Source organism: Diceros bicornis (genome assembly GCF_020826845.1).
Source record: "Diceros bicornis minor isolate mBicDic1 chromosome 13 unlocalized genomic scaffold, mDicBic1.mat.cur SUPER_13_unloc_1, whole genome shotgun sequence".
Taxonomy (NCBI): domain Eukaryota; kingdom Metazoa; phylum Chordata; class Mammalia; order Perissodactyla; family Rhinocerotidae; genus Diceros; species Diceros bicornis.
Window position 1 is genome coordinate 21,766,866 of NW_026690866.1, and position 13,293 is coordinate 21,780,158.

Consider the following 13,293-nt stretch of genomic DNA (forward strand, 5'->3'; position numbering starts at 1 on the left):
TCAAACTCGCTTCTTCCTGTGAGTCTCTGCGCCAGGGAGCCTTCTCCTTGACACACTAACTCTTCCCAGACATACGCAGGAGTGCTTAAACTTGTCAATCTGGTCACAGCAAAGGTCTGAAATGCCTCAGAGAAGCCTTTCAGAACCTCCTACCACAGTCTCTACCATCACAGATCTCACATCCAGAAGAGCATTATATGATTTCCTCCTCGTTCCTCCCATTGAAATAAAATGAGTGCATGAGGAAGGGCTGTCTGCTTTGGCTGATGCAGAGACAACTCCTTCTGGTTATAGCAGGCACACGACTGTCTCTTCCAGGCCGAATTTTTCTCACCACGAGTCCATTGTTTAAGGAAATCATCATTCCCTCTCTTTCATGGGACTGGTTTCCACAAGAACACAGTGAACCAGCCCATCTCCCTGTGCTGCATCACCATAAACCCACAGCCAGAAGATAAGCACCAGGTTAAAACACCACCAGATCCTGAATTCAGTCACTGCTAAGACCCTCCCATCAATGTTGTCATTCAATGGTGACTCCTGAGGACACCTTTCCCCTGAGACCCACTCCCAGCCTGTCCTCAGCTTCTTACAGTAACACAGAGATTTCCTCAGAGTCCTCCCAACCTGGGCAAAAAACATTCTGAAATGTTCTCTTTATTAATTTTCAAGGACTGGGGACATAGGTAGATGTAATTTGAGTGTGTATGTGCAGTAGTTTCTATGCACGTAGTCTGTTTTTCAGACACAGATAAAATAGTGTGGCTACTGAGTGCAACAAGAAAATGAATAACTGATCAAATTTTTTCATGATGTGAAGTCTTTAGAGAGTAAATGTCATGGTTAAGAGCACAGACTATGGAGCTAACTCCTCACGTCCAAATTCCAGCTCAATCCCTTATTAGATATTCGTATTGACCAAGTTATTTACCTGATTGGTGCCTCAGGTTCTTCATCTGTCAGTTGGCAATAATGATCAGCTTACCTATTTTGTACGTTTATGGAGAGTATTAAAGGAGTTAATGTTTGAAAAATGCTTGGAACAACTAGTGTATTGCCAGTGCTGTACCTATATATTAGAAATAAAATTTAGAAATTCTTCTGACACTGCCTGTGAGCCCCAGAGGGTGATACTGTTGCCTGGATGTATGTAGAAAGCACTCCATGACATACGATGAATAAATGAGTGAACAACATTGGCGAATGCATTACCAATGTCACCTATGTCACCCTACAGGCATTCCCAAGCCGAACCACACGCAGACATTCCTTCTCTGTCCTGCATCACAGTCCCTGGAGGAATGACTGGGGTTTCTTGGACCCTGGTAACTGTGCCCACTAAAGGTTCTTTTCTGTCAGTAAACCCCAGTCTTTGTCCAATTGCTGCAGCTCACAGGGTCTGCGCTGTGATGTTTGTCTTCACTAGAGGGAGAATTGCCATCCCCAGAGCTTGGCACACGCAGAGCCTGAGTCTTGGAGAAAATGATTCCCTTGCCCTGGAGCAGGTAGAAGAGCGCAGGGACAGAGTGGGATTTGGGGAAAATCGTCCAGGTGTTGTCAGAAGGGATGGAGGCAGGGGATGTGTCAGCAAGGACTGGTCTGGTTGGTGGGCCTTGGTGGTTAAATAGTAGAGGGGCTGGGAAGTTTCATAGCTTCTAGCATAATACAATCAATATGACGGTCATAAACTCAGAATCAGCCTGATTAAGGCCAAATTAACCCAATGTCAGCTGTTCCCTGACTCTCTAATCCAGTAGTGACTTATAATAAGGGTATTCTTGATCTATCATCTCCTTTTCATTGATTGGCTAGAGTAATTATTCTTTACATAGCCTGTCTATTTTTACATAGTAAAGAAAATGTGAGTTTTAAAACAACCCTCCTTGGAAAAGTCTCCCTAACATATTGAATTAATAACAGAAGCCAAGACAGGAAATTCACCACTTATCTTGAGCTTTAGTCTCTGGTTTTAGATCTTCCTAACTGGTAATTTACCTACACTTCTGCCTTCTTTCTTGAGATTAGTCCACTTAGGACTAAGTAAGAGTGCCACCTCACACCATGTGAGAAGTGGTGGGACTCTAGGAAAAGGTTTGTTTCATTCTGTCAGTGTGTGTGTGTGCGCGTGTGTGTATGAGACTTTTTGCTGCATCTGGCAGTGTGGGCCAGTGTAGACTCCTTTTCTAGGGAAAAAATTTCCCTAATCACTTTCTCTGGACTTTCTTTTCACTGATGGTTTCACCAGCACTGTCCAATAGTAACATTAAGCACATAATAAATTCCATATTATGGAATTTAAATATTTTTTGTAGTCACATTTTAAAAAATGAAAACAAACAGGTGAAACTAATTTTAATAGTATATTGTAACCCACTATAACCAAGATATTATCAATGTGGGTGCAGTCTATACAAAACTTAATAATGAGAGTTTACATTTTTTCCTGAGTTTCATAAATCCAGTGTGTACTTCCCACATACAGTACAATCTCCATTTGTAAGTAGAATTTTTTCAGACATACATTCTCTGCACTGAGATTTAATGTTCACAGTTGTCAAATAAGAGTCACTAGGAGTGGGGTGGATGATAATTTCACTATTGATTTAAGCTTTAATGGAGTTATGAGCACCAACTGGTCAATGGGTTAATCAAATGAATAGTCATTTAATATAGAAGAATGGTATGATTTGGGATTTAGAAAAAAACTGGGGACTGTGTGTCCTGACAGGGAGCTCCAAGGATTTTGTTGTTGAGAGTGACAAGGACAAAAAGAGAATAAAGTCATACACATAAGTGTCTAACAACATGGGGGGGAAGCAATGACCTGCTATAGTCCTGAGTTTTGACCTCATGGTTACTTTTCTTGACCCAAATCTCTTTGATGATGTCCCAGGACACAGGTCAGATTAATCCCCACATGGAGGGGGGGGTAGAATTACAAGGCATCTGACATAATTGTCTTGGGAAGGCAGGCTTCATTTGCAACTCTGATACACTTTCACAATTTATTTTTATATGGTAAGAGGAAAAGAAGTATGATGGTCCAATCATCACAGAGGAAGTGAAATGATTGTGGAAAGCAATCAAAACCAAAGCCTGGTTTGAGCATCTCCATCCCTTTGAGAATGTCCAGTTACATATTCAAGAGGCCAGTTACTAGAATCACATCCTATCCTGGCAATGATGTCAGATGTCATCAAAGGGAGGAAACCTTGGACCAGCCCCAACAACTCTGCTGGCAGAAGAGACTGCAAGGTCTCCAGGCCTGCAGAGTACAGGAGAACTGTTAAGTGCTTTGGACCTTGCCAAAACCCTGCCCAACCTTGCACCTAGTAGCACAGGTGTATCCCTGCCAGGTGAGCTCGCAGGTGTTCTGAACTCCAGTCTCATGCCCACCCCTGCCTGGTCTTCAGATTCGGCAGAGATGATCCCAGGAGCTGGTCTGTACATCCCACAGCTCCTTTGCAAACGTCTTCTGGTGACTGAGGAAGATATCAGGAAACAGGAAGGGAAAGTGAAGACGGCAAGAGACAGACTGGCGGTAGCACTGATGCAGACACACTCGCTAGTGAGGCAAGGAGAGTGAGGGGCCAAGAAGGACATCCCGACAAACACGATGAAGAAAACAGACGACGGTGCAGATGACATGGAGCTCACAGTACATTAATGCCTCCGCAAGGGTCCTGAAGTCTTCTTCCTTTGACCTCTTGAAACTTTAAGATATACCAATAATTTTCTTTTCTTTGATTCCTTTGCATGACAGAAGATACAGACAGTGATCCTTCGGAGGTGAGAGATTGGGTTTCAGGTGAGGAGAGAAAGGAGATCTTTCTTTCTCATTTTGTTCTCTCATTTTCCTTTACTGAGTGTTATCTATTTGTATTTTAAGACCAAGAGTTATCACAATCAGGGTATTCCTTAGAGTTTTGCCTTCACAGTCACAGAGAAAACATACATAGTCCAAATGGATTGTCCTTTTTGTGTAATATTGCAATAGATTCCAACATAATATTTCACTAAAGAGCTGTTATATCTGTCTTCTCAAAAAAGACACCTACTTCTGGGTCTCTATTTTTCTGGTATTTGTTGCATGTGGAATCACAGTTGCATATAATGAGATACTAGATTGTCCCTTTTTTTAGATTTATATGTGTTGGAAATTTGATTCATGAAAACTGATATGCCATTGTGGTATCATGCTGTCAGGAGAACGACTGTTTTCAGCATCACAAGTCTCACAATAAGCCAGTGTGTTGGGATTTGTCTATTTGCCCGATCGAGTATGTTGCACTCTTCAAATCCTCTTTATCATTACTTACTTTTGTCCCACAGATTTATCAGTTTCTAAGAGCAACGTGTTAAACAATAATAGAGTATCTTAGTATTTATATCTTCCCTAAAAAATGACTTATCTTTTAGCTAAATTTTCTCTCCTCTATTCTTCCATGTGGTAATCATCTGGAATTTTCGTTCGAATGTTTTTAATGTCTTGTTTTAAAACTAATACTAAATTAGACAGACGGTTTTTTCCTTTCCTCATGACTCCTCTTATGTTTTCCTGGGTTCACATTTCTTCTTCCTGATGTACATTATTTACCAGTTCTTTCACTGCAGGCCTGTGGGAGGTCAACTTTGAGTCTGTTTGTAAGTCAGAAAATGTCTTTCTTTCTTTGACACATAGTTTGAATAGGTTTTTAATTTAGCTTTGTAGTAATTTTTTTCCTTCTTTGTGAAGTTATTTAATATTTCTGAGCCTCCACGTCTTTAGCTTAAAATGGGAATAAATCCCTAAAATTGTGACTGTAACTGAGATAATACATGCAGAGATTTCCAGTCATGTTGCTTAGAAGAAATTAGTCAATAACCAAAACTATTATCAATCATTATAATGATATTATAATAATCAATATATAATAATATATTAATGTATAATAATAATTATACATTAATTTATAATTCTAATGTACAGTAAATAATGTATATTTTATGCAATGTATAATAATAATATATTAATATTGTTAATCATTAGAATCTTCATAGTGTACATTCTCGGAGAATCACTGCTTCAGATTGAGAATGTGAAGCTCATACACAAATATTCTGAGAGAGTGCCATGACTGTGACTTTAATTCTCAGCCCTTGGGTATCTTCAGCTGTGGTCGTCTGCACAGTGTGTACAGATAATGTAATCTGTTCCCACAGACCGACTGCAGAACAGCCCAGTCTGCCTCATGCCTGGGATGCGGTGGGCTGCTTGTTGGGGAGCCTCTGCTGTGAGGCTAGTTGGACTCTGTACAGAGAAAGATGAAAAAAGACTCTTTATTTTCCATCAGATTTCTCTCATCGAGTATTATTCACTTTTACACCCAGAGCAGATACTCTCTTCCCAGAGCCTTGGTTTTTCTCTGGGATTCAGGCTTCCCAGATACCTAGTCATTTCGTCTCCCAAGGCCCAAGGTGACTGCAGAGTCATGTCTCACCCACTCCTCCCATCTTGGCCTGTTTCCCGTCATGGAGCACCCATGAGTGGGGAGAGGTGCCATCAAGGGAGATTGATCTGAAAATCCTGGTGAATATGAGCTTCAGAGAATGAAGCAGAAAAGGGGAACCTGAGACTGCCAGGGCTTCAGTGGGGGAGGAATATGGAGGAAACGAGAGGGGTGTGATGGCTGCACAGAGTGAAGGGGAGGGAGGTTCCAAATTTTCCTAAGAAGGGAAACCTTGCATTGAAGTGGGGATTCGATTTTACATGATGGCAACGTCTGTGCTGGTTTCACCAATTCTGGTGTCCCTGAGGGATGAACTGGTGTGACACCACAGGACAGAAGTTGCAGTCACTTTCAGGACTTAAGGAAGGTGACACCTTTCAGCTTAGTCCCCCGTGAGCCAGTCAGAGGCCAAGTCTAGACAGGCTCGGAGCCTGTGTCCATCCAATGTGGTTTCGTTCTGTTCCAGTCAAGCTCCTCTGGACCCCAGCAGGGAAAAAGGGACCTCAGTTCTAGTCATATCTAGTCATCACAGCTTCCGTAGGTCGCCATGAGGCTGGTTAATAGCCCAGACATCGTCACTGGACCTCACTGTCGCCCACCTTTTTCCGCTGGCAGACAATGACTTGTGAGGTGAGGAGAGCGCATCAGCATGGTCCAGTTAGCTGCCCCGTATGGGAGAGTCCAGGGGAAGGAGATGCCAAAGCCACAGAGACCCAATGCCTCCTGTGTCTCTCTTTCTTTTTTCCACTTAATTTTCACCCTCAGTCCTTCTTTTCCTTCCCTTTTCCCTCGTTCGGCTCTCTCTCCCTTTCTTTCCCCTACATGTTCTAGCTTAATTGAGGTATTAACGACATACAGAAAACTGCAAACATTTAAAGTGATCAATTTGATACATTTTGATTATAACTTATTGAATCATCACCAGAATCAAGAAAAGGAACACTATCTTCCCCAAATTTACTCATGTTCATTTTAATTTCTCCTTCCCTGCCCTTTGCAAACACATTCTCATTCCCAGGCAACGAGTGATCTGGTATATGTCTCTATAGATTTTACTAAAATATTTATAAATGGGATCATATACTATGTACTCATTTTTTACTGGCTTCTTTCACTCAGCATAAATATTTTGATATTTATGCTTGTCATTGCATGTACTATGAATTCATTCTTATTCCCAACCCTTCCCTGGCAGCACTGTGCACACACCCGAGCACTTCCCATGTTGGCGTGAGAGCCAATACTAATGCTGCATCCCCAAAAGTAGGAATGCGCCTTGGTGCAACTCTGGGAGGGGTTGGCGTGAGCCCTGGAACCACACATGAATGCTTTCCTGGATGGTTGGAAAGCGCACCATGCCACTGCAGTCCCAAAGATTGGCCAATGCTCAGAACCCATGAAGAAGCACCAACCACCAAACACAGAGGCTGGCATGAGCATAAGAAAAGGCAGCAGATATACACTTATATGCAAATGCTTTCCCAGGTGGCACAAATATCCATAGTAGTGCTGCGGTGTCACAACTGTGCACGTGCCTCCATGTGGTGGCAGCTCTGAGCCCAGTGGGAATGCTTTCCCAGCGAGTGGAAACACCCACTGTACCCACACAACTTCCAGCATATGGGGTGGGATCAGAAACACAGCTCATCTTTCCCCACAGTGGTAGCAGCTAGAATTTGTGACCTGATACTACCACAAATACACAGGCAAAAGATCAGTTCATCAAACACCATAAGGAACTACAGTAACAATTCAGGGCAGAAGGAAACGACAAATCTCCAGAAACGAAACTTGAAGTCACAGAAATTTACAATCTAAATGACAGAGTTCAAAATAACTGTCAATAACTGTCATAAATAAACTCACCAAGTTACAAGAATATTCAGAGAGTTCGATGAACTCAGGAATAAAATTAATGAGGAAAAGGAATACTTCATCAAAGAGACTGAAGCTATTAAAAAATATCAAGCAGAAAATCTGGATATGAAGAATATAATTAAAAAGATAAAAAAGAATCTAGAATCCTTAAAAAATAGAGTTGATATTATGAATGAAAGAATTAGTGATTTAGAAGATAGAAATATAAAACTGCTTCCAGTGGACGAGGAGAGAGAACTCTGATTTTTAAAAAAGGAAGGAATTCTTGTAGAAATATACGACTCAATTATAAAAGCAACATAAGAATTATACGTATTCCAGAGGGAGAAGAGAGGTAGAAAGGAGCAGAGAGCTTGTTCAAAGAAATAATAGCTGAGAACTTCCCAAACCTGATGAAGAACCGGACTTACAAATACATGAAGCCAACAGAACGACTAATAATATCAACGCTAAAAGACCTTCTCCAAGGCATATAATAGTAAAATTGGCAAAAGCCAATGACAAAGAAAAAATATTAAGGGAAGCAAGACAGAAGAAAATAACCTACAAAGGAACACCTAGCAGGCTTTCAGCATATTTCTTAGCAGAAACTTTACAGGCAAGGAAAGAATGGAATGATATATTAAAAATACTGAAAGACAAAGACTTTCAGCCAAGAATACTCTATCCAGTGGAAAGATCCTTATGATACAATGGAGAAATAGAAATTTTCCCAGATAAACAAAGGCTGAGGGATTTCATTGCCACTAGATCTCCCATACAAGCAATGATCAAGAACGTACTCATACCCAAATTAAAAAGAAGGCAAATGTCTACAAAGCTTTGAGCAAAAAGATAAATAGACAGACAAAATCAGAAAGCTACAGCTCTGTTTCACAACAGGGTAGCAAATGCTTAATTATAACTTAAAATAAGAAGGGAAGGAAAGCATCAAAAGTAACTATAAACACTTCAACTTAGTCACAAACTCACAACACAAAAATGAATAACTTGTGACAACAATAACTCAGAAGGAGAAGAGGAAAGGGATGGAACCTGCTTAGCCTAATGGAGATAAGAGGCTATCAGAAGATGGACTATCTCATCTATGAGTTCTTCATACAAACCCCACAGTAACCAGCAAACAAAAAATCAGAGCAGAGCCATAGATCACAAAAAAAGAGACAACCTCCATGAAAACCCCCAAAGTGAAATGGTAGTCAGAAACACAATGGAAGAGAAACAATGAAAATATAGATTAGGTGGGATTAAGCCCTCAAGTGTCAATAATCACTCTAAATGTAAATCAATTGAATTCTCCAGTCAACAGACACAGAGTGGTGGTGTGGATTAGAAAACCAGACCCAACAATATGCTGCCTCCAGGAAACACATCTCAGCTCTAAAAACAAACAGGCTCAGAAGGAAGAGATGGGAGAAAATATTCCAATCAAATGGCAAAAAAAAGAAAGTAGGTGTTGCCATACTTATATCAGACAAAGCAGACTTCAAGATAAAAAAAGACTATGAGAGACAAAGCGGGGCAGTATATAATGACAAAGGGGACTTTCCACCAAGAGGACATAACACTTATAAAAATATATGCACCTAACACAGCAGTAAAAAAGAATAAAAAGGAACCCTCTATAGAGCCAAAGGGAGAAATTAACAACAACACAATAATAGCAGGGGAACTGAACACCCCACTTACATCCATGGATTGATCATGCAGAGAAAGGCAACAAGTCAATAGTGTAATTAAATGAAACGTATGATCAGATGAACTTAATCGATATACATAGAGCATACCCTCCCAAAACAACAGAATACACATTCTTCTTAAGTGTACATGGAACATTCTCAAAGATAGACGATATGTTGTGAAACAAGGCAAGCCTGAATAAATTTAAGATTGAAATAATATCAAGCTTCTTTTCTGACCACAAATCTACGACACTTGAAATCATCTACAAGAAAAAAGATGGGGAAGTCACAAATATGTGGAGACTAAAGAACACACGACTGAAGAACCATTAGATCAATGAACAAATCAAAGGAGAAATCGAAAAATACCTGAAGACAAACGAAAATGACAACAAAACAACTCTTATGGGATGCAGCAAAAGCAGTTCTAAGAAGGAAATTCATAGTAATACAAGCACACCTCAACAAACAAGAAAAATACCAAATAAGTACCCTTAAACTACACCTAATAGAATCAGAAAATGAAGAATAAATGAAGCCTCAAGTCAGCAGAATGAGGGAAATAATAAAAATTAGAGAAGAAATAAATGAAATAGAGACTAAAAAAACTGTAGAATGGATCAATGAAACAAGGAGCTGGATCTTTGAGAAGACTGAAACAAGATTGACAGACCCTTAGCCAGACTCACTAAGAAAAAAAGAGAGAAGGCTCAAAGACATAAAATTAGAAATGAAAGAGGAGAAACTACAACAGATACCACAGAAATCCAAAGGACAATAAGAGAATACACTGAACAACTTATATGCCATCAAATTGGATAACCTAAAAGAAATAGATAAATTCTTAGATTCACACAACCTCCCAAAACTGAATCAAGAAGAAATAGAGAAAATGAACAGACTAATCACATGTAAAGAGAACGAAATGGTTATCAAAAACCTCCCAAATAACAAAAGTCCAGGACCAGATGTCTTCTCTGGAGAATTCTACCAAATATTCAAACAAGATTTAATACCTATGCTTCTCAAACTATTCCAAACAGTTGAAGAAGATGGAACACGTCCTAATTCATTCTATGAGGCCAACATCACCCTGACAGCAAAAGTAGCCTAGGACAGCACAAAGAAGTAATATTACAGGCCAATATCACTGATGAACACAGATGCAAAAATCCTCAACTAAATATCAGCAAATCGAACACAGCAATATATTAAAAGGATCATATACCATGATCAAGTGGAATTTATACCAGGGATGCAGGGATGTTTCAACATTCGCAAATGAATCAGTGTGATACACCACATTAACAAATTGAAGAATAAAAATCACATGATCCTCTCCACAGATGCAGAGAAAGGATTTGACAACATGCAACATCCATTTATGATAAAAACTCTCAATAAAATGGGTATAGAAGGAACGTACCTCAACACAATAAAGGCCATATATCACAAACACACTGCCAACGTCATACTTAAAGCCATTAAGTATGGCTTTAAGTTTTTCACTTAAAGCCATTCCTCTGAGAACAAGAAGAAGACAAAGGTGCCCACTCTCGCCACTCCCATTCAACATAGTACTGGAGGTTTTGGCCAGAGCAATTAGGCTGGAAAAAGAAATAAAAGGAATCCAAATTGGAAAGGAAGAAATGAAACTTTTGCTGTTTGTAGATGACATGATTGTAAATATAGAAAACCCTAAAGAATCCATCAGAAAACTATTAGAAATAATCAACAACTACAGCAAAGTTGCAGTGTACAAAATCAACTTACAAATATCAGTTGCATTTCTATACTCTAATAATGACCTAACAGAAAGAGAACTCAAGAATACAATCCCATTTACAATTGCAACAAAAATAAAAAAGTGTCTAGGGATAAATTTAACCAAAGAGGTTAAAGACCTATACAATGAAAACTATAAGACATTATTGAAAGAAATCAATGATGACATGAAGTAATGGGAAGATATTCCATGCACATGGATTGGAAGAATAAACACATTTAAAATGTCCATATTACCTAAAGTAATCTACAGATTCAATGCAATCCCAATCAGAATCCCAATGACGTTCTTCATAGAAATAGAACACAGAATCTTAAAATATATATGGAAAAACAAAAGACCTCAAATAGCCAAAGCCATCCTGAGAAGAAAGAACAAAGCTGGAGGCATCACAATCCTAACTTGAAAATATATTACACAGCTATACTAATCAAAATGGCATGCTGCTGGCACAAAAGCAGACTCATAGATCAATGGAGCAGAACTGAAAGCCCAGAAAGAAAACCACACATCTGTGGTCAGTTAATCTATGACAAAGGAGCCAAGATCATACAATGGAGAAAGGAAAATCTCTTCAATAAATGCTGTTGGGAAAACTGGACAGCCACATGCAAAAGAACGAAAGTAGATCATTATCTTCCAGCATACACAAAAAATTACTCGAAATGGATAAAAGACCTGACTCTAACACTTGAAAGCATAAAACTCCTAGAAGAAAATATACGGAGTGCAGTCTTTGACATCGGTCTTAGCAGCATCTTTTCCAATACCTTGTCTACTCAGGCAAGGGAAAGAAAATAAAAAATATACAAATGGGACTACATGAGACTAAAAGGCTTCTGCAAGGCAAAGGAAACGATGAACAAAATGAAGAGACAGGGCTGGCCACGTGGCTAAGTGGTTAAGTGCACGCGAACCTCTACTGGCGGCCCATGTTCGGATCCCGGACACTCACAGACGCACCGCTGGTCCGGCCATGCTGAGGCCGTGTCCCCCATACAGCAACTAGAAGGATGTGCAACTATGACATACAACTATCCACTGGGACTTTGGGGAAAAGAAAAAAGGAGGAGGATTGGCAATAGATGTTAGCTCAGAGCTGGTCTTCCTCAGGAAAAAAGAGAAGGATTAGCAGAGATGTTAGCTCAGGGCTGCTCTTCCTCACAAAAAAAAAAAAAAAAAAAAAAAAAAAAACGAAAAGACAATCCACCAACTGGGAGAAAATATTTGCAAATCATATATCTGACAAGGTGTTAATCTCAAAAATATATAAACAACTCATACAACCCAACAACAAAAAACAGATAATCCAATCTAAAAATCGGCAGAGCATATGAACAGACATTTTTCCAAAGAAGATATACAGAAGCGCAACAGGCACATGAAAATATGTATAACATCACTAACTATTAGGGATATTCAAATCAAATCTACAATGAGAGATCACCTTACACCTGTCAGAATGGCTAAAACTCCCAAGAGAAAAAATAACAAATGTTGGAGACGATAAGGAGAAAAGGTCACCCTCACACACTGCTGGTGGGAATGCAAACTGGTGCAGCCACCAGGGAAAACAGTATGGAGATTTCTCAAAAAATTAAAAATAGAAATACCATATCTTCCAGCTATCCCACTACTGGGTATTTATCCAAAGAAACTGAAATCAACAATTCAAAGAGATTTATGCACCCCTGTGTTCACTGCGGCATTATTCACAATAACCAAGACATGGAAGCAATCCAAGTACCCTGCTACAGAGGAACAGATAAAGAAGATGTGGTATGTATTATATACAATGGAATACTACTCAGGCAGAAAAAAAAAAACAGGATCGTCCTGTTTGCAACAACCTGGACGGACCTTGAGGGTATGATGATAAGCAAAATAAGCCAGACAAAGACAAATAGCATTATTTCACTCATATGTAGAAGATAAACATACACAGGGATAAAGAGAACAGATTAGTGGTTACCAGAGGGGAAGGGGGCTGGGTGTTGAGTTAAAGGGGCACATATGCATGGTGATGGATAAAAGTTAGACTACCGCTGGTAAGCACGATGCAGTCTATACAGAAATTCACAAATAATAATGAACACCCGAAATTACACCATGTTAAAACCCTTTATAATTTCAATACAATAATTAAAAAAGAAAAAAAATAATTCATTCCTCTTTATGGTTGAATCGTATCCGACTGTGGGGATATATCACACTTTGTGTATCCGTTCACCAGTAGATGGACATTTGGGTTGTTTTCCATTTTTATCTACTATAAATAGGTTGTTATCAACATGTGTGTACAAGTCTGTGTATAGACATATGTGTTTATTTCCCTTAGATGGATTCCTAGGAGAGGAATGGCTGGATAGACGTATGTAATTATTAAAGACGCATCCAAGCTATTTTTGACCAGCACTTGATGAGAGTTTCAGTGACTTGACATCTTCAACAACACTTG